General features: G+C 45.0%; 1 pseudogene; it reads left to right on the top strand.

Moving 5' to 3' along the window:
- Positions 1-1,784: 1,784 nt before the first annotated feature.
- On the top strand, positions 1,785-19,701 carry LOC139274616 (proteasome subunit alpha type-4 pseudogene; annotated as a pseudogene).
- The last annotated feature ends 553 nt before the right edge of the window (positions 19,702-20,254 follow it).

The raw sequence follows: 20,254 nt of genomic DNA, 5'->3' as shown, positions 1-20,254 counted from the left end.
TCCTACTCTTTGCTTCCTGTCTGACAACCAGTTCTCAATCCATGTCAGTACACTACCCCCAATCCCATGTGCTCTAACTTTGCACATCAATCTCTTGTGTGGGACCTTGTCGAACGCCTTCTGAAAGTCCAAATATACCACATCAACTGGTTCTCCCTTATCCACTCTACTGGAAACATCCTCAAAAATTTCCAGAAGATTTGTCAAGCATGATTTCCCTTTCACAAATCCATGCTGACTTGGACCTATCATGTCACCTCTTTCCAAATGCACTGCTATGACATCCTTAATAATTGATTCCATCATTTTACCCACTACCGATGTCAGGCTGACCGGTCTATAATTCCCTGTTTTCTCTCTCCCTCCTTTTTTAAAAAGTGGGTTTACATTGGCTACCCTCCACTCCATAGGAACTGATCCAGAGTCAATGGAATGTTGGAAAATGACTGTCAACGCATCCACTATTTCCAAGGCCACCTCCTTAAGTACTCTGGGATGCAGTCCATCAGGCCCTGGGGATTTATCGGCCTTCAATCCCATCAATTTCCCCAACACAATTTCCCGGCTAATAAGGATTTCCCTCAGTTCCTCCTCCTTACTAGACCCCCCGACCCCTTTTATAACCGGAAGGTTGTTCGTGTCCTCCTTCGTGAATACCGAACCAAAGTACTTGTTCAATTGGTCCGCCATTTCTTTGTTCCCCGTTATGACTTCCCCTGATTCTGACTGCAGAGGACCTACGTTTGTCTTTACTAACCTTTTTCTCTTTACATATCTATAGAAACTTTTGCAATGGGCCGTGTTTCACCAGTGCTGAATTCAAGGAACTCATGACCCGCAATGGGATCAAGCACATCACACCTGCCCCGCTCAAGCCCGCATTCAACGACCAAGCAGAACGGGCAGTCCAAACCATCAAGCAAAGCTTGAAACGTGTGTCAGAAGGCTGCCTGCAGACCTGTCTGTCCCGCGTCCTGCTCAGCTACCACACCAGACCCAACTCACTCACCGGGGTTCCCCCAGCCCAGCTGCTCATGAAAAGGGCACTCAAAACAAGGCTCTCTCTTGTCCACCTTGATCTCCATGATCCTGTCGAGGGCAGGCGGCATCAACAAAGCATGTAACATGATCGCACAAACTTGTCACACGAATGACCCTTTATTTGTACTCAACTATGGAAATGGTCCCAAATGGCTTGCTGGCGCGGTCATAGCCAAAGAAGGGAGTAGGGTGTTTCAGGTCAAACTGGCCAATGGACTAATGTGCAGAAAGCATTTGGACCCAACCAAATTGTGTTTCACAAACAGCCACGAGCAACCCGAAGAGGACATCACCAACATCGACCCTCCAACACACACGCACACACACACACACACACACACACACAGACACACACACACACAAGTGTCAACCGACATCACAGTTGACCACGAAGCTGAACTCACCATCCCCAGCAGCCCGGGAAGCCCAGCTGCCCAGTGAAGAACCAACCAACTCACCCACACCTGCATTTGTACCGAGCAGCCGGACAAGGGAGCGAAAAGCCCCAGATCGTCTCATGATGTAAATAAGTGTACTATTGACTTTGGGAGGGAGTGATGTTATGTACATAACCCTTGGCAACCTGTATCATACCAGTCCCAAGGGATCCCAGCATTCCATGCTGTACCTGGAGTTTAATTAAAGGAGCTAAGGTCGCACTTACTCATTGCATACAGTACTCAATTGTATCACTTTATTATGAGCGTAACAGCCCCCATCAAGTCACCAAAGTTAAAAGCGGGATGGTAATCAGTAATGGATCCAAAATGGAACTCTTCAATGGTGCCAAAATGATAGCTATCAAGGTAAATGCTCAGCAGCCGCAGCACGCCAACACCTATGCAATCTGCTAGGAGAATAGGTAGTATTGTGTATGGAGAAAGAGTCAGACTGAACACTGTGAGCTCAAAGTAAAGTGTGACCTTAGTCTTTTATTGCAGGTCTCCAGAGTGTTTCTCCAACCTGTGAAGCCTCCTTAAATACCTGTGCTCCCAAGGGATTATGGGATCCCTTGGGACTCCAGGGGATGAGCCCTCTGGTGGCTGTACAGTGTAAATACAAGTATACATATATAACAATATTCCCCACCCCCCCAAAGTCAATCGTGTAACTATTTACAATGTGAGTCGATCTGGGGCCCTTCTTGCTCTGGTTGATCGTCTCGGTGTGAAAGCTGGTGTTGTTGAATCATTTGTTGTGCCCTCGCTGGGCTGCTGTGCAGCTGGTCTTGCTGGGCTGCTTGGTGTGTTGGGCCCTGCTGGGCTGCTGTGGATGATGGGTTCTACTTCGTGGTCAACTGTGATGCCGGTTGCCACTGGTGTGTATGTTGGGGGATCAAAAAAGGCCGGGTCAAAGGTGGGTTGCTCAGGATAGTCCATGAATCTGAGTTTGATTTGGTTCAAGTGTTTCCGGTGAATGAGTCCATTGAAAGTGACCCCAAACACTCTGCTCCCCTCTTTGGCCATGACAGTGCCGGGAAGCCACTTTGGACCTTGTCCATAATTTAATACAAATACAGAATCATTGATTTCAATCTCGCGTGAAACATTTGCGCTATCATGGTATGCACTTTGTTGAAGTTGCCTGCTAGCTAACCTGTTCATGTAGATCAGGGTGAACTAACAAGAGCCTTGTCTTAAGTGCTCTTTTCATGAGCAGTTCAGCAGTGAGTGAGTGGGGTCTCGTGCGGTTGCTAAGCAGGACTTGGGATAGACAAGTCTGCAGTGAGCCTTCAGTTACCCTCTTCAAGCCTTGATGGAGAAAGAGTCAGACTTAACACTGTGAGCTCAAAGTAAAGTGTGACCCTAGTCTTTTATTTCAGGTCTCTAGAGTGCCTCTCCAACCTGTGAAGCCTCCTTAAATACCTGTGCTCCCAAGGGATTATGGAGCCCCTTGGGATTCCAGGGGATGAGCCCTCTGGTGGCTGTACAGAGTAAATACAAGTATACATATATAACAGGTGACCTCTGTGCCCCGCTTACTTCCCTTTATATACCGCCCTGGCATCGCAACCGTGAGTTGTCAAAGCCAATTTTTTTGTGGCGAGTTCACCGCCAGCCAGTAAGTGAGGTACAAAAAATGATGATCACGTCACCGGCACTAGCGAGATGTTGCACATGTACTTACATAATGATTTCCCTGCCGGTAGAAGGTGAGGTGGTACTTCTTTGCGCCGCTGCAAAAACTCAACCAAAGTTTGCAGCAGGCGGTGACATCGCCGAGCACGGTTGCTAAGCCATTTGCGCTGAGGTTACATCTCTCCGGGGTGCTATCGGCTGGCTGTAAACACTGAATTTCGGCCCCTTAGACTTTACTAACTTCAGGCGAAGGATCTGTGCGTGAAAAATGCAGTCAATTTGGTACTTTCAAAGCTGGTGGCTGATGTCGGAGGCCATTTTAGCTTTTACAATAACAAGGGTGTCAGCTGGTTTCAAAAGGTGCTAACTTCAAAAGCTTTTGCTTTTGAAATTGTTCAAAACATTGTAGAAAGGATCAACGGCATCTTTTGAAATTCCAAAACCAGCCATAGTTTGCCTACTGCAGGATCACGTTAAGTGAAAGATATTATTGATGTACACAAAAGCAGTGCAAAGAACAGACTGCAATCCTTCAAACTTTCATTTGTAACCAAAGGATTAATTAAATGTATTGCAATCTCCATACATTTTCTTTAAAACATCCATTTACCTCACATAAAGAAGCATGCAAATACAGCTTTTCACAAATCATTGAAGGAAAGGCTCTTGATGCTTCAAATTTCCCCATTATCTAACCTTTCTTTTAATAAAATGTGAAATGCAAAGGTAAAGCAATGATGCAATTGAGCTTATTTCCATAGTTACTGATAAACAATGCTGGTAATCATTCCTTTCCTTAAGGTAATGATGTTCTCTCTCGCTTTCCAAAATGATCATTCTTAATGTTGTTTACTTCTTTCTGTAATCTCAACAAAATGGATGATGCAATACTTGATTATTCAGCAGGTGCTTCGTGATAAACTGCTAATCACAAACAAGAGGATTTATTGTGTGAATATTAATAACACCCAAGTGGTTAATTCACAATTGTTAAATGATTTATTTTAACTATAATAGTTCTTGGCTCAAATTGCAATCATTGGTATTCTCATCAGTAACAAAGAATTGAAAATACCTTTAAAAAAAATCAATGTTCAGTTTCACCACAATAGGGCTTTCAGTTTTATTTTCCACAAGCCTAATGTTAAAGCCACAAGGGTAGAAATCCCATGGACCCATTTCCTGTGGTGGAGGTGCAGCTGGGCGGGACTCCTGCCTGCTGCTTTGACCTGTTGCTGACACCATGCTAAAGAAATACCACCAACGATGTCTCCGCAAGATCCTATAAATCCCCTGGGAGGACAGATGCACCAATTTTAGTGTCCTCGTCCAGGCCAACATCCCAGCATTGAAATACTGACCACGCTTGATCAGCTCCACTGGGAAGGCCACATAGTCCGCATGCCAGACACGAGACTCCCAAAGCAAGAGCTCTACTCGGAATTCGTCCACGGCAAACGAGCCGAAGGTGGGCAGCGGAAACGTTACAAGGACACCCTCAAAGCCTCCCTGATAAAGTGCGACATCCTCACTGACACCTGTGAGTCCCTGGCCAACGACCGCCCTAAGTGGAGGAAGTGTATCTGGGAGGGTGCTGAGCTCCTTGAGTCTCGTCGCCGAGAGCATGCAGAAATCAAGCGCAGGCAGCGGAAAGAGCGTGTGGCAAACCAGACTCGCTACCCACCCTTTCCTTCAACCACTGACTATCCCACCTGTGACAGAGACTGTGGTTCTCGTATTGGACTGTACAGCCACCTAAGAACTGATGCTAAGAGTGGAAGCAAGTCTTCCTCGATTCCGAGGGACTGCCTACGATGATGATGATGAAATCCCAGGGACAGGATCATTTACCGAATCAAGGTAATGGCATATGTCAGAGCAGCACTCTGCCACTCCAAGAGAGGAAGCCTGAGCTAGGATGGTTAAACATGTTGAGCATTGATTCTACTAAGTCTCACCTTCATCCTTAGCTGCAACAATACAAACGCAGAATAATGCAGATGCTGCAATCTGGAATAAAAACAGAAAATGCTGGAAATCTCAGCAGGTCAGGCAGCATTTGTGGAGAGGAAGCAGAGTTAATGTTTCAGGTCAATGATCCTTCATCAGAACTGGAGAGTGTTCAAAAGGAACAAAGGAACAGATTCTTAACAAGCACTGAAAGGGGGAGAGGAAGAAAGAACAAAAGGGAAGATCTGTGACAGGTTGAAACATAGTAACATAGAAAATAGGAGCAGTCGTAGGCCATTCGGCCCTTCGAGTCTGCACCGCTATTCAATATGATCATGGCTGATCCTCTATCCCAACACCATATTCGCGCTCTTTCCCCATACCCCTTGATGTCTTTTGTGTCTATAAATCTATCTGTCAACTCTTAAATATATTCAGTGACTTGGCCTCCACAGCCTTCTGTGGTAGAGAATTCCACAGGTTCACCACCCTCTGAGTGAAAACATTTCTCCTCATCTCAGTTCTAAATTTCCTACCCCGTATCCTGAGACTGTAACCCCAGCCAGGGGAAACATCCTCCCGGCATCCAGTCTGTCCAACCCCGTCAGAATTTTATACGTTTCAATGAGATCCCCTCTCATTCTTCTAAACTCGAGTGAATACGGGCCTAGTCGACCCAATCTCTCCTCATACGACAGTCCTGCCATTCCAAGAATCAGTCTGGTGAACCTTCGCTGCACTCCCTCTATGGCAAGTATATCCTTTCTTAAGTAAGGATACCAAAACTGCACACAATACTCCAGGTGTGGTCTCACCAAGGCCCTGTATAACTGTAGTAAGACATCCTTGCTCCTGTACTCAAATCCTCTTGCAATGAAGGTCAACATCCTAACTGCTTGCTGCACCTGCATATTTGCTTTCAATGCTTGGTGTACAATGACACGCAGATTCCTCAGTACATCAACACTTCTCAAGCTATCACCATTTAAATAATACTTTGTCCTTATGTTTTTTGGACCAAAGTGGATAACTTCACATTTATCCATGTTATACTGCATCTGCCATGTGTTTGCCCACTCACTCAACCTATCGAAATCGCCTTGCAGCGTCTTTGCATCCTCCTCACAACTCACAATCCCACCTAGTTTTGTGTCATCAGCAAACTTGGAATTATTACATTTGGTTCCCTCATCCAAATCATTTATATATATTGTGAATAGCTGGGGCCCAAGCACTGATCCCAGTGTTACCCCACTAGTCACTGCCCGCCACCCTGAAAAAGACCCGTTTATTCCTACTCTCTGTTTCCTGTCAGTGAACCAATTTTCAATCCATGCTAGTATATTACCCCTAATCCTATGTGCTTTAATTTTGCACACTAACATCTCATGTGGGACTTTATCAAAGGCCTTCTGAAAATCCAAATACACTACATCAACTGGTTCTCCCTTATCTATTCTATCAGTTACATCCTCAAAAAACTCCAGTAGGTTTGTTAAACATGATTTTCCTTTCATAAATCCATGTTGACTTTGTTTAACCTCATTGATATTATCTAAGTTTGCCGTCATCACATCCTTGATAATAGACTCTAGCATTTTCCCTACTACTGATGTTAGGCTAACTGGTCTGTAGTTCCCTGTGTTCTCTCTCCCGCCTTTTTTAAATATTGGGGTTATATTTCTTGGAAGACAGGAGAAATTAGAGAGACAAAAGAGTTGATGGCCCAAATTCAAATGGTAATGCCAGGAGTTGGAAAAACATTAGTCAAACATGTGAATGGTGGGATAATGACCAACTGCCATTAGAGACAAGGAGAAAAAAAGAAAAAAACAAGCTCTGAGGGGGGGGGAAGGGGGTGGTAGGCAGAAGGGAGCCAAAGATTGGCAGCGGTTACGCTCTGAAATTTTTGAACTCGATGTTGAGTACAGAAGGCTGTAAAGTCCCTAAACGAAAGATGAGATGCTGTTCCTCGAGCTTGCGTTGAGCTTCATTGGAACAGTGTAGGAGACAGAGAGGTCAGAGTGGGAAAATTAAAATGACAGGCGACTGGAAGCTCGGGGTCACACTTGCGGACTGAATGGAGGTGCTCTGCAAAGCGGTCACCCAATCTACGCTTGATCTCCCCAATGTAGAGGAGACCACATTGTGAGCAGCATATACAGTAAACTAAATTGAAAGAAGTGTAAGTAACTCGCTGTTTCACCTGGAAGGATTATTTGGAGCCCGAGATAGTGGGAAGGGAGGAGGTAAAAGGGTGGTGTTGCATCTCCTGCGCTTGCATGGATAGGTGCCGCAGGAAGGGGAGGGGGTGCTGGGGATGACTGTGGAATGGATCAGGGTGTCGCAGAGGGAGCGGTCCCTTCGGAATGATGAGAGGAAAGGGAAGATTTGATTGGTGGTGGGATCACGTTGGAGGTGGCAGAAAGAGCGGAGGATGATCGGTTGAACGTGAAAGCTGGTGGGGTGAAAGTTGAGGACAAGGGGAACCCTGTCATGGTTCTGAGAGGGAGGGGAATGGGTGAGAGCAGCGGTGTGGGAAATAGAACAGGCTTGGTCGAGGGCCATGTTAACCACGGCGGAGGGGAATCCTCTGTTGAGGAAAATGGAAGACATGTCAGAGGCACTAATATGAAACGTGGCATCGTCAGAGCAGATGCGACGGAGATGGAGAAACTGGAAGAATGGAATGAAGTCCTTACAGGACGCGGGGTGAGAGGTAGTGCAGTCCAGGTAGCTGTGGGAGTCAGTGGGTTTGCAGTGGATACTGGTCGAACTGGATACTTACCCCAGAGATGGATACGGAGAAGTCGAGGAAGGGAAGGGAAGAGGCGGAGATGGACCATGTGAAGGTGATGGAAGGGTGGAAATTGGATGCAAAGTGAATGAAATTTTCAAGTTCAGGGCGAGAGCAGGAAACGGCAATGATACAGTCATCAATGTATTGGAAAAAGAGGTGAGGGAGGGGACCCGAGCAGGACTGGAACAAAGAATGTTCCACATATCCCACGAAAAGGCAGGCATAGCTAGGACCCATGCAGATTCCCATAGCAACACCTTTAATTTGGAGGAAGTGAGTGGAGTTAAAGGAGAAGTTGTTCAATGTGAGAACAAGTTCAGCCAGGCGGAGGAGGTTGGTGGTGGATTGGGACTGGTTAGGTCTCTGCTTGAGGAAGAAGCAGAGCGCCCTCCAGCCATCCTGGTGGGGGATGGAAGTGTAGAGGGATTGGACATCCATGGAGAAAAGGAGACGTTTGGGACCGGGAAACTGGAAACTGTTAAAGTGACGGAGGGCGTCGGAGGAGTCGCAGATGTAGGTGGGAAAAGAGTGGACAAGGGGAGAAAAAATAGAGTTGCGATAGGAAGAAATAAGTTATGTGGGGCAAGAACGGGGTGAAATGATGGGTCTACTGGGGCAATCCTGTTTGTGGATCTTGGGAAGGAGGTAGAAGCGGACTGTGCAGGTTTAGGGAACTATGAGGTTGGTGGCTGTGGAGGGAGGATCTCCAGAGGAGCTGAGGTCAGTGACAGTCTGGGAAATTATGCCTTGATGTTCAGTAGTGGGGAATAGTCCAGGGGGAGGTAGGAGGAAGTGTCAGAAAGTTGGTGATCAGAATCTGCAAGGTAAAGGTCAGTTCACCAAGCAACAACAGTGTCACCCTTGTCAGCAGGTTTGATGACAAGGTTAGGGTTGGATCTGAGCGAGCAGAGTGCTGCAAGTTGAGAGGGAGGTAGGTTGGAGTGAGTGAGGGGAGCAGAGAAATTGAGACGGCTGATGTCCCGTCGGCAATTTGCAAAGAAGAGGTCTAGAGAGGATAAGGGGCCAATGGGAGCGGTCCAGGTGGAGCGAAAACTCTGAAAATGGGAGAAAGGGTCAGCTGTGCAGGGATAAGACTCCTGGCCAAAGAAGTGGACACAGAGGCAACGGCAGCAGAAAAAGAGCTCAGCATCATGCCGAGCTCGAAATTCATTGAGGCGTAAGGGGATGAAGCTCAGGCCTTTGCTGAGGACTGATCGTTCGGGGTTAGAGAGAGGAAGGTCAGAAGGGATAGTGAAAACACGGCAGGGGGAAGAAGGGATTGGATCAGAGGGAAGTGTGGGAGAAGGAGGTTCCAGAGGGACGTTGGGGTACAAGAGTTCTTGAAGTTTACCCCCTCCCCTGTCCCTGACAGAGCCTGTTTCTTTCTTTCTTTTTTTCTCCTAGTCTCTAATGGTAGTTGGCCATTATCCCATTATGCACACCCTATCTGAACTAATGTTTTTCTAACTCCTGGCATTACCATTTGAATTTGGCCAATCATCCCTTTTGTCTCTCTAATGTCTCCTGTCTTCCAACCTGTCACAGATCTTTTCTTTTGTTCTTTCTTTCCCTCCCCCTTTCAGTGCTTGTTAAGAATCTATTCTTTTTGAACACTCTCTAGTTCTGACGAAGGGTCACTGACCTAAAACGTTAACTCTGCTTCCTCTCCACAGATGCTGCCTAACCTGCTGAGATTTCCAGCATTTTCTGTTTTTATTCATCCTTACCTAATTCAACAGCATTCATGGAGTGTGCACGTTGCCCAGTTTTCCTTCTTATTTGCAGTACTTTACATTTCACTTCATTAAATTTCATGTCATTGTTTGGCCAACTCACATATTTTATTGAACTACTTTCTATAATTCCTGGCTTGCCTTCTTTAATTCCACTGCGCATCCTAATTTGGTATCATAGAAACATAGAAACATAGAAAATAGGTGCAGGAGTAGGCCATCCGGCCCTTCGAGCCTGCACCATCATTCAATAAGATCATGGCTGATCATTTCTTCAGTACCCCGTTCCTGCTTTCTCTCCATACACCTTGATCCCTTTAGCCGCAAGGGCCATATCTAACTCACTCTTGAATATATCCAATGGACAGGCATCAACAACTCTCTGTGGTAGGGAATTCCACAGGCTAACAACTCTCTGAGTGAAGAAGTTCCTCCTCATCTCAGTCCTAAATGGCTTACCCCTTATCCTCAGACTGTGTCCCCTGGTTTTGGACTTCCCCAACATCGGGAACATTCTTCCTGCATCTAACCTGTCCAGTCCCGTCAGAATTTTATATGTTTCTATGAGATCCCCTCTCATCCTTCTAAACTCCAATGAATACAGGCCCAGTCGATCCAGTCTCTCCTCATATGTCAGTCCAGCCATCCCGGGAATCAGTCTGGTGAACCTTCGCTGCACTCCCTCAATAGCACGAACGTCCTTCCTCAGATTAGGAGACCAAACCTGAACACAATATTCCAGGTAGGGCCTCACCAAGGCCTTGTACAAGTGCAGTAAGACGTCCCTGCTCCAATACTCAAATCCCCTTGCTATGAAGACCAACATACCATTTGCCTTCTTCATCGCCTGCTGTACCTGCATGCCAACCTTCAATGACTGATGAACCATGACAGCCAGGTCTTGTTGCACCTCCCCTTTCCTAATCTGCCACTATTCAGATAATATTCTGCCTTCGTGTTTTTGCCCCCAAAGTGAATAACCTCACATTTATCCATATTATACTGCTTCTGCCATGTATTTGCCCACTCGCCTAACCTGTCCAAGTCACCCTGCAACCTCTTAGCGTCCTCCTCACAGCTCACACCGCCACCCAGTTTAGTGTCATCTGCAAACTTGGAGATACTACACTCAATTCCATCATCTAAATCATTAATATACATTGTAAACAGCTAAGGTCCCAGCACTGAGCCCTGCGGCACTCCACTAGTCACTGCCTGCCATTCTGAAAAGGACCCGTTAATCCCGACTCTCTGCTTCCTGTCTGCCAACCAGTTCTCTATCCACGTCAGTACATTACCTCCAATACCATGTGCTTTGATTCTGCACACCAATCTCTTGTGTGGGACCTTGTCAAAAGCCTTTTGAAAGTCCAAATACACCACATCCACTGGTTCTCCCCTGTCCACGCTACTAGTTACATCCTCAAAAAATTCCAGAAGATTTTTGTCAAGCATGATTTCCCCTTTATAAATCCATGCTGACTTTGACCAATCCTATCACTGCTTTCCAAATGTGCTGCTATTTCATCCTTAATGATTGATTCCAACATTTTCCCCACTACTGATGTCAGGCTAACTGGTCTATAATTACCTGTTTTCTCCCTCCCTCCTTTTTTAAAAAGTGGTGTTACATTAGCAACACTCCAGTCAATAGGAACTGGTCCAGAGTCGATAGACTGTTGGAAAATTAACAATCCACTCTTTCTGGGGCCACCTCCTTAAGTACTCTGGGATGTGGATTATCAGGCCCTGGGGATTTATTGGCCTTCAATCCTGTCATTTTCCCGAACACAATTTCCTGCCAAATAAGGATATCCTTCAGTTCCTCCTTCTTACTAAACCTTCGGACCCCTAGTACGTTCGGAAAGTAATTTGTGTCTTCCTTTGTGAAGACAGAACCAAATTACTTGTTCAATTAGTCTGCCATTTCTTTGTTCCCCATTATAAATTCACCCGAATCCGACTGCAAGGGACCTACGTTTGTCTTCACTAATCTTTTTCTCTTCACATAGCTACAGAAGCTTTTGCAGTCTTTTTTTATGTTTCCGGCAAGCTTCCTCTCGTACTCTATTTTCCCTCTCTTAATTAAACCCTTTGTCCTCTTCTGCTGTATTCTAAATTTCTCCCAGTCCCCAGGTTTGCTGCTTTTTCTGCCTAATTTGTAAGCCTCTTCCTTGGATTTAACACTATCCTTCATTTCCTTTGTTAGCCACGGTTGAGCCACCTTCCCCATTTTATTTTTACTCCAGACAGGGATGTACAATTGTTGAAGTTTGTCCATATGATTTTTAAAGGTTTGCCATTGCCTATCCATCGTCAACCTTTGAGTATCATTTGCCAGTCTAATCTATCCAATTTGCGCCTCATACCATCAAAGTTACCTTTCCTTAAGTTCAGGACCCTCGTTTCTGAATTAACTTTGTCACTCCCCATCTTAATAAAGAATTCTACCATATTATGGTCACTCTTCCCCAAGGGACCTCGCAAAACAAGATTGCTAATTAGTCCCTTCTCATTACTCATCACCCAGTCTAGCTTGGCTAGCTCTCTGGTTGGTTCCTCGACACATTGGTCGAGAAAACTATCCCTAATACACTCCAGGAAATCCTCCTCCACTGCATTGCTACCAGTTAGGTTAGCCCAATCAATATGTAGATTAAAGACGCCCATGATTACTGCTGTACCTTTATTGCACACATTCCTTATTTCTTGTTTGATGCTGTCCCCAACCTCACTCCTACTATTTAGTGGCCTGTACACAACTCCCACTTGCGTTTTCTGCCCTTTGGTATTCCGTAGCTCCACCCATACTGATTCCACATCATGCAAGCTAATGTCCTTCCTTACAATTGCATTAATTTCCTCTTTAACCAGCAACGCCACCCAGCCTCCTTTTCCTTTCTGTCCATCCTTCCTAAATGCTGAATACCCTTGGATGTTGAGTTCCCAGCCTTGGTCACCCTGGAGCCATGTCTCCGTGATGCCAATCACATTGTATCCATTAACTGCTATCTGCGCAGTTAATTCGTCCATCTTATTCCAAATACTCCTCGCATTGAGGCACAGAGCCTTCAGACTTTTCTTTTTAACACACTTTGACCCTTTAGAATTCTGCTATAAAGTGGCCCTTTTTGTTTTTTGCCTTGGGTTTCTCTGCCCTCCACTTTTACTATTCTCCTTTCTATCTTTTGCTTCTGTCTCCATTTTATTCCCCTCTGTCTCCTTGCATAGGTTCCCATCCCCCTGCCATATTAGTTTAACTCCTTCCAAATAGCACTAGCAAACACTCCCCCTAGGACATTAGTTCTGGTCCTGCCCAGATGCCGACCATCCAGTTTTTACTGGTCCCACCTCCCCCAGAACCAGTTCCAATGTCCCAGGAATTTGAATCCCTCCCTTCTGCACCACTGCTCAAGCCACGTATTCACTTGAGTTATCCTGCGATTCCTACTCTGACTAGCACATGGCACTGGTAACAAACCTGAGATTACTACTTTTGAGGTCCTACTTTTTAATTTAACTCCTAGCTCCCTAAATTTGTCTCGTATGACCTCATCCCGTTTTTTTACCTAGATCTTTGGTACCTATATGCACCACGACAACTGGCTGTTCACCCTCCCCTTTCAGAATGTCCTGCACCCGCTCCGAGACATCCTTGATCTTTGCACCAGGGAGGCAACATACCATCCCGGAGTCTCGGTTGCGGCCGCAGAAACGCCTATCTATTCCCCTTACAATCGAATCAATTCCAGCCCTCAGACTTTAGCTTTAGACTGTTCCATATTGTCCCTTCCCTATCCTCTTTACGATCACCGCATGTCTCGCCTATTCACTGCTATGCCTATGTAACCCAGAATTCCATTTGTGACCTTTCGTATGCACATTTTGGCTGCCGCTCCAGAGCCAAGTCCATTAATTCAATTCCTTTTTTTATCGCTCCGGTTTCTCCAGCCTATCCTCATAACTGAAGCCTATCATCCCTGGTGTCATCTTAATGAATCTCTTTTACACCCATCCGACAGTTAGGCACCTAAAAGTGGATGAGCCATGATCGTAATAAATGGCGGAGGCTCGAGGAGAAGTATGGCCTACTCCGGCTATTTCTTATGTTCTTATGGATACAATATTCAAACTGCTTTTGTACTCTGTACCCCTATTTATAAAACTTGGAATCCTGTACACCTTTAAAAATCTGTTTTATTTTATTTTCCTCACACTTTTAAACATTTGTATACCTATCCCCTAAATCTCTCTGCTTCTCTACTTTTATAGTTTTACTGTTGAGTGTAAGTATCCTCTCTTTATTCTTCCTTCCAAAATATATCACCTCACATTATTCCACATTAAATTTCATCTGACATCGATCTGCCCATTCTACTAAACTGTCTGTGTTCTCCTGATGTTGATTACAGCCATCTTCATTAATCAATTTGGCAGCTTTATATCATCTGCAAATGTTGATATAATGCCCCCATACTTAAGTACCAACATTGACCCTTGGAGGATGCCACTGTTGACATCTCTCTTGTATGAAAAATATTCCTTAAGTACTATTTTCTGTCCTATAACCAACATCCTACCCATGCTGCTACAATTGTTTTAATACCACGTGCCTTAATTTTATCAACAAACCTCCTCTGTGGCTCCTTATGAAACACCTTTAGAAAACCCATGTGTACATCCACTGCATTTTTTTTATCAATGCTTTCTGTTATTTTGTTGAAGAACTCTATTAAATTTGTCAGTGCAAGTGTGACACTGAAATTTGCACATATACACACGTCCAAAAGGTGATGTAATGGATAAAACGTATGCTAGAAATATTAGGACTGAAATTACACAGAGGTTCCAGTGGTCTTCTATCCCAGGCAGAAGTCTGGTAAAACCCCAATGGAATTTCAGCTCCACTATTTTTACAAATGGAAGGATTGGATCTATTTAGATGTTTTTGGATGTTCAGAATACTTTTATAACCAGTTGTCATGGTATAGCCCTGTTACATGCTCCCACCCATTTTCATTTTGCATGTAATTTCCTACTGTCAGTCACAAAATACTGCAATCATACTAAGGTTACGGTGATCCTACTCATACTATCTGGTAACCACTAAAGAACAGTCAGCATGCAGCACCACAGCAAATGAGATAGCACATTTCACAAATAATGGGAAAGCAGGTGAAGGGTGGGGGAACACAGCTACAGGCCTAAACCAGTTATCACCTTGGATCTGCAGTGTACTCCCAGGACCTCCAGTCTGTGGCAGCTGCCAGTGCGTGTCAGACCACCAGATTTCTGAAGAGCCCTTCTCTTTGGTTCTCTTTGTTCATTCCTTGCTGTATTATGTTTACTAACTGGAAAATAAAGTGATATGGCCAGGAAAACCACATCCACCTCATTAGCATACTAATGCTGACACTGGTCCTACTGCAGGTATAGAGTCAGGCCCAGTGCCATGCACTGAAGGAATCCTAGCAATCCCAGCGCAATGTTGTGGAAGCGGAGACCTCATGTAATGGGTCGCCGTTCCATTTCCTCCTCACTGTGCCTGGGATGTGAGCATTCCCCAGGTAAAACAGGACAAATTACCCTCATATTTCCCAGTTGAAAGGATAAGCAGGTATGCTACTCACCAACCTTGCTTAGTAATTTGACACCTCAAGGTGCACAGCAGCAATTCAGTTTTTTGCCTGATGATTTTAGCCTCTCTTTCTTTGGAGCACTGTCTCACCATCATGAGCTGACTCCCCACATAAAAATGTGGGAACAACATAATACAGCAAGGAATGAACAAAGGCTCCTTGATTTATTGGCTTTGCTCATTCAAACATACCACATGAAATGTATACTGTCATAGACTCTACTTAACTTACTTAACCTTCTCTAGGAGACAAATCATCACAGATAAAAGCCTCCAGAAAGACAAATCACCATGTTTCTCTAACTATTGTCTCCTGCAAAACAGCAATTAAATGAAAACTTCAGGACATCAACTTAGCATTATGAAATACAGTATTCAACCCACACGTGTGGCACTCCAGAGATAATATTCCCAAGATTATAGCTAAAGTGTCCTGTAGACAGGACAATCATTTATGTATGCATAGTACTTATTCCTATAATATTCAACTCTTTCCACTGCCGGACAACTAGCTAGCATTTTAAGATAATTGATACTGTGTTATCTAATTTTGATGCGAGTCTATTCCACAAAGCAACTAAACGAAGAAGAAACAATAATTTTATAATCTTTTATCTAACTACATATTTGTTAATTATGTACTCATTGCCTCTGGTCTGACAACTACAGCTGAAATTAAATAACCTGATTGCATCTATGTTATTCATATTTTTAACCACTTTGAAGACCAACATCTATATTGCACAGCCAGTGGCATTCAAAATATGTTGGAATCAGAGTTCCCACTAACGTGCATGCATGTGACCATGCAGTGGTCTAAGAGATCCTGCACAGGCTGCTCACCAGCTTTTACATTGTTGGCACCACGCATATGCAAACATTAGAATGGGCCGTGCATTGTTGAAGGCAGATCGTGCAGGAGGCAGTATGGCTGATGGGGAACATTGGTCGGGATCTTTCCAGGCTAATACATCTGCAAAATCAGCTAGTATTCTGTCCACATATGTATTAGTAAGGCTGGTCAAGTGTGGTCAGTGCTTCGGTGTTGGGGATGTTGGCCTGATCGAGAACACTGATGTTGGTGCATCAATCCTCCCAGTGGATTTGCAGGATCTTGCAGAGGCAGCGCTTGTGTTCTCAGTGTTCTCGATCAGGCCAACATCCCCAGCATCGAAACACAGACCACACACGACCAGCTCCGTTGGGCGGGCCGCATCGTCCACATGCCCGAGACGGGACTCCCAAAGCAAGCGCTTTACACGGAACTCCTGCATGGCAAGCGAGCCCCAGGTGGGCAGAGGAAATGTTTCAAGGACACCCTCAAACCCTCCTTGATAAAATGCAACATCCCCACCTGGGATCCCTGGACCAAGACTGCCCTAAGTGGAGGAAGAGCATCCGGGAGGGCACTGAGCACATCGAGTCTCGTCGCCGAGAGCATGCAGAAACCAAACGCAGACAATGGAAGGAGCATGCTACAAACCAGACTCCACACCTACCCTTTCCTTCAACCACTGTCTGTCCCACCTGTGACAAAGACTGTAATTCCCATATTGGACTGTACAGTCACCTGAGAACTCACTTTTAGAGTAGAAGCAAGTCTTCCTCGATTTCGAGGGACTGCCTATGATGATGATGATGATGATGATGAGGCTACAGATACTCTAACCAGCAAGGGCAGTGGCTTCATCAGTTTTTTCACCGACCAACAGGAGCAATGCAACAGGGCAAGACAATTCCATGCAGCTGCTGGTTTTCCCATAGTCATTGACTGCATCCATGGTGTCATTCAGTTCCATGTGCACAATGCTGTGTAATGCATATTTTGATATAAATTAATTTTATTCTCATTGTTGACATGATAGGTGGCCACTAGCACAGAATCAGTGCCTGCTTGCCTGGAAACTCTCATGGTGCCTTTAGTTTAAGGCAATCACCTATGCCATCTTTATTTGAAGGCGAATGAAGTGTAAAAGGCTGCTTCAGGGAGAATAAGACAATCCTATGCAGCCTGATTGTGCCAATCCCAAATATGCAGGTGCAATAAAGCTCATACTGCAACCAGAAATATCAAACATAACATTAGTATCTTGAAGCAGTGCTTCACATATCTGGACTGATTGGGGGCAGGCCAGTCCACTCGGTGCAGACTTTCCAGAATGATTTTTATCTGCTGTATGTTTCATTATTTTGCCCTGAGAAGAGGCTTCATCATGCACGTCGATGACTTGGAGGGCAAAGCCAGAACAGACAATGCCAATGAGGAGTTAGCAGTGATATCAGCTTTTAACTAAGGAAAACTGATGTGCCAATCACTAATTTCAGACACTTTCTCGCTATACCATTCTTTAAAGAGGCAAATCAAATCTGCAAGGACCCCAATCCAGCTTGTCTTACACATTCAAATACCATCTATTATCGTTTTTTGTCAGACTTCTGCTATATTGTAACCACGACAAGTACTCAGCATAGGCTTTAAACTAAATATAGTTCATTGTTTTCCTTTGTTCTAATGTGTGTAAATGTTGGCAGCTTGATTGGCACGGTGCTGCCCCTTGGTGCCTGTATTTTGTTTCACACTTGCCACTCCTGCTAAGTGATTACTTGTGGAAGGAATATGGGTGCTGGCTGGTGACAAGGCTTTACCACAGGCTGTTGGGAGTCTGATGGCCCCAGCTCTTCACTGAGTTTGCATTGCACAAGCCCTTCATTTACATCAGCCACATCTGGGACAGTGATAGCTAATTTGTGCTGCCTGCGTTCAGCCACCTCTTCCTATTCCTGGTGGGGGGAGCACTTTTTGGGTTGTGTGGGATTGGGGGTGGGGGGGGGGCATTAATCCCATAACTTGTATGCCACCTCTCCTTGAGTTCTTGCAAAATGTTATGCAGCTTTTGACCTTTAAAACTGCCAACATTTATATAGTGTCCTTATTGTAGAAAATGTCATAATACACTTCACAGCAGGGGAGAAAATGGTCATCAACCCTGTCAGGGAGAATTGGAGAGATGACAGAAAGCATGATCATAAAGAAGGATTTTGAGAAGGCTTTTAAAGATGTGAGATGCAGTGAAGGAGAGGATGATTGATAGGTTTTTAGATTTGAGCCTCCACTTTAGGTCACACAGGACTGCAAGCAGTCAAGAAAGGGGATAAAAAGGGACTGGAGTTTCTGGTGAGGGCTGAAAATTATGGTTTTGGTCTTGTCTTTTTCAGTGCCGACCTATAATGCACTGTTAGTCAGGCAGACAAGCAACACAGAGGTGATCCTGGAGTCGGGGAAAGTGGTGGAGAGATAGAGCTGGTTGCTGTCAGCTTTCATATAAAAGCTGACTCTGTGCCTAGAGATAATATCTGGGAGATACAGCTCACATTTTAGTTTACTGACTAAAAACAACAACATTTTGGGTAATCCAACAGGAATAAATATTCCACAAAAGTTTCAGTAACTCACAGTTAACTCCAAATAACACATCAATAGTAATTTTTCAGCTGACATGAGCAATCTAATCAAGTAAGTGACATGGGAATTTAAATTAGAAACATTGGGCTCAAGTTTCGGACCCCCGCTAGAACGGCGCACATCAGAGAGGTGCGCCTAATTTGTGGAGCTGATAAAGTGCCAGATACTTACCTCGTGATTCTCCGATATCTGTAGACCCGTTTGCAGCTCAGCGCGATGCAGCAGGAGCTGCTGGGGGCGGAGCTACAGCCCTGCGCCAAAATGAGTGGAGGCTGCGCGCGTGCACAGTAGCTCCTGGCCCTCCCAGCACGTCCTGTCTCCGGGCAATGACCCTATCCCTGGCCGAAGGGACGTCGCCCCTATCCCGGGCTGAGTGGCCTGATTTCCCTTATCTCCTCGGTGGCAGGGCCCACCCGACCGGCATCTCATCGGGGACGGGCCACGCCCGAGCTCCTCTTCGGCGGCGGGGCCCGCCTGACTGGCATCTCGTTGGGAGTGGGCCTCGCTCAAACTCCTCCTTGGTGGCGGGCCATGTGAGCAGTTGGCCACAACACTCTGTGATATCAAGCAGGCTTACACACAGTTCGGAGGGAAGCGTCCTTTTGATGTTTCGCGACTCTACATGGGATGGGATAAGCACTATTGCTACCTGTTGTATCAGTGACCCCAGTGGAAACTACAGAGGGTGGAAGGCCACCTGCATCGGGAATAACAGCACCGCTGCGGTATCTATGCTGAAACAAGACTTCAAAGAAGGAAATATGACTTTGCAGTCAGCACTTGAATTGGCAGTTAAAGTGTTGAATAAGACGATGGACGTCAGCAAACTATCGGCCGAAAAGGTGGAAATTGCAACGCTAACCAGAGAAAACGGGAAAACGAGCATAAAGGTGCTGAAGCAGAAGGAAGTGGAGGTTTTGATTAAGTGACACGAGGCAGAAGAAGCAAAATCTGAACATGAGAAAAAGGAGAAGGAGCAAAAAGAGAAGGACAAATAGAGCTGCAAATGAATCATTGAAAATCTAGTTCACTGCAGGTTCTCAATTTATAGAATTGGTCGCATCAGATACCAACCATCCTTCCACTTCAGCAGGCTGTTGGAGGGCTCCCGGTGCTGCAGCAGGTGAGTAGAAACTTTTAATTTTTTATTTATTCATTGATATTTTTAAATTTTTTTTCCTTTTTTTTTTGATTGATTTATTGGTTGGTTTATTGATTTATTTATCAGTTATTATTGATGATGGCTCTTTATTGGTAAAAGTGAAGTGTTTTTAATGCTTTGTAAAATCCCCTAACTTCTCTCCGCGCCCCCTCCATCTCTCGCTACCTGCGCCTAATTTCTGAGTGTACAAAAATCGACACTTACTCCATTCTAAGTTAGTTTGGAGTAACTTTTCGCTGACTAAACTTGCAAAACAGGCGTAAGTGGCTGGTAGCGCCCCCTTTTGAAAAAAAACTGTACTAAAACAAAACTATTATAACTAACTAGAAATGGAGCAAATTGAATGCTGAGAATTGTGATTTCTAAGATACTTCATTCTAAACTAGTTG

The sequence above is a fragment of the Pristiophorus japonicus genome, chromosome 10 (assembly GCF_044704955.1).
Source record: "Pristiophorus japonicus isolate sPriJap1 chromosome 10, sPriJap1.hap1, whole genome shotgun sequence".
Classification (NCBI taxonomy): Eukaryota; Metazoa; Chordata; class Chondrichthyes; family Pristiophoridae; genus Pristiophorus; species Pristiophorus japonicus.
The sequence above is the reverse complement of the archived record's forward strand: the minus strand, read 5'-3'. Positions and strand labels throughout refer to the sequence as shown.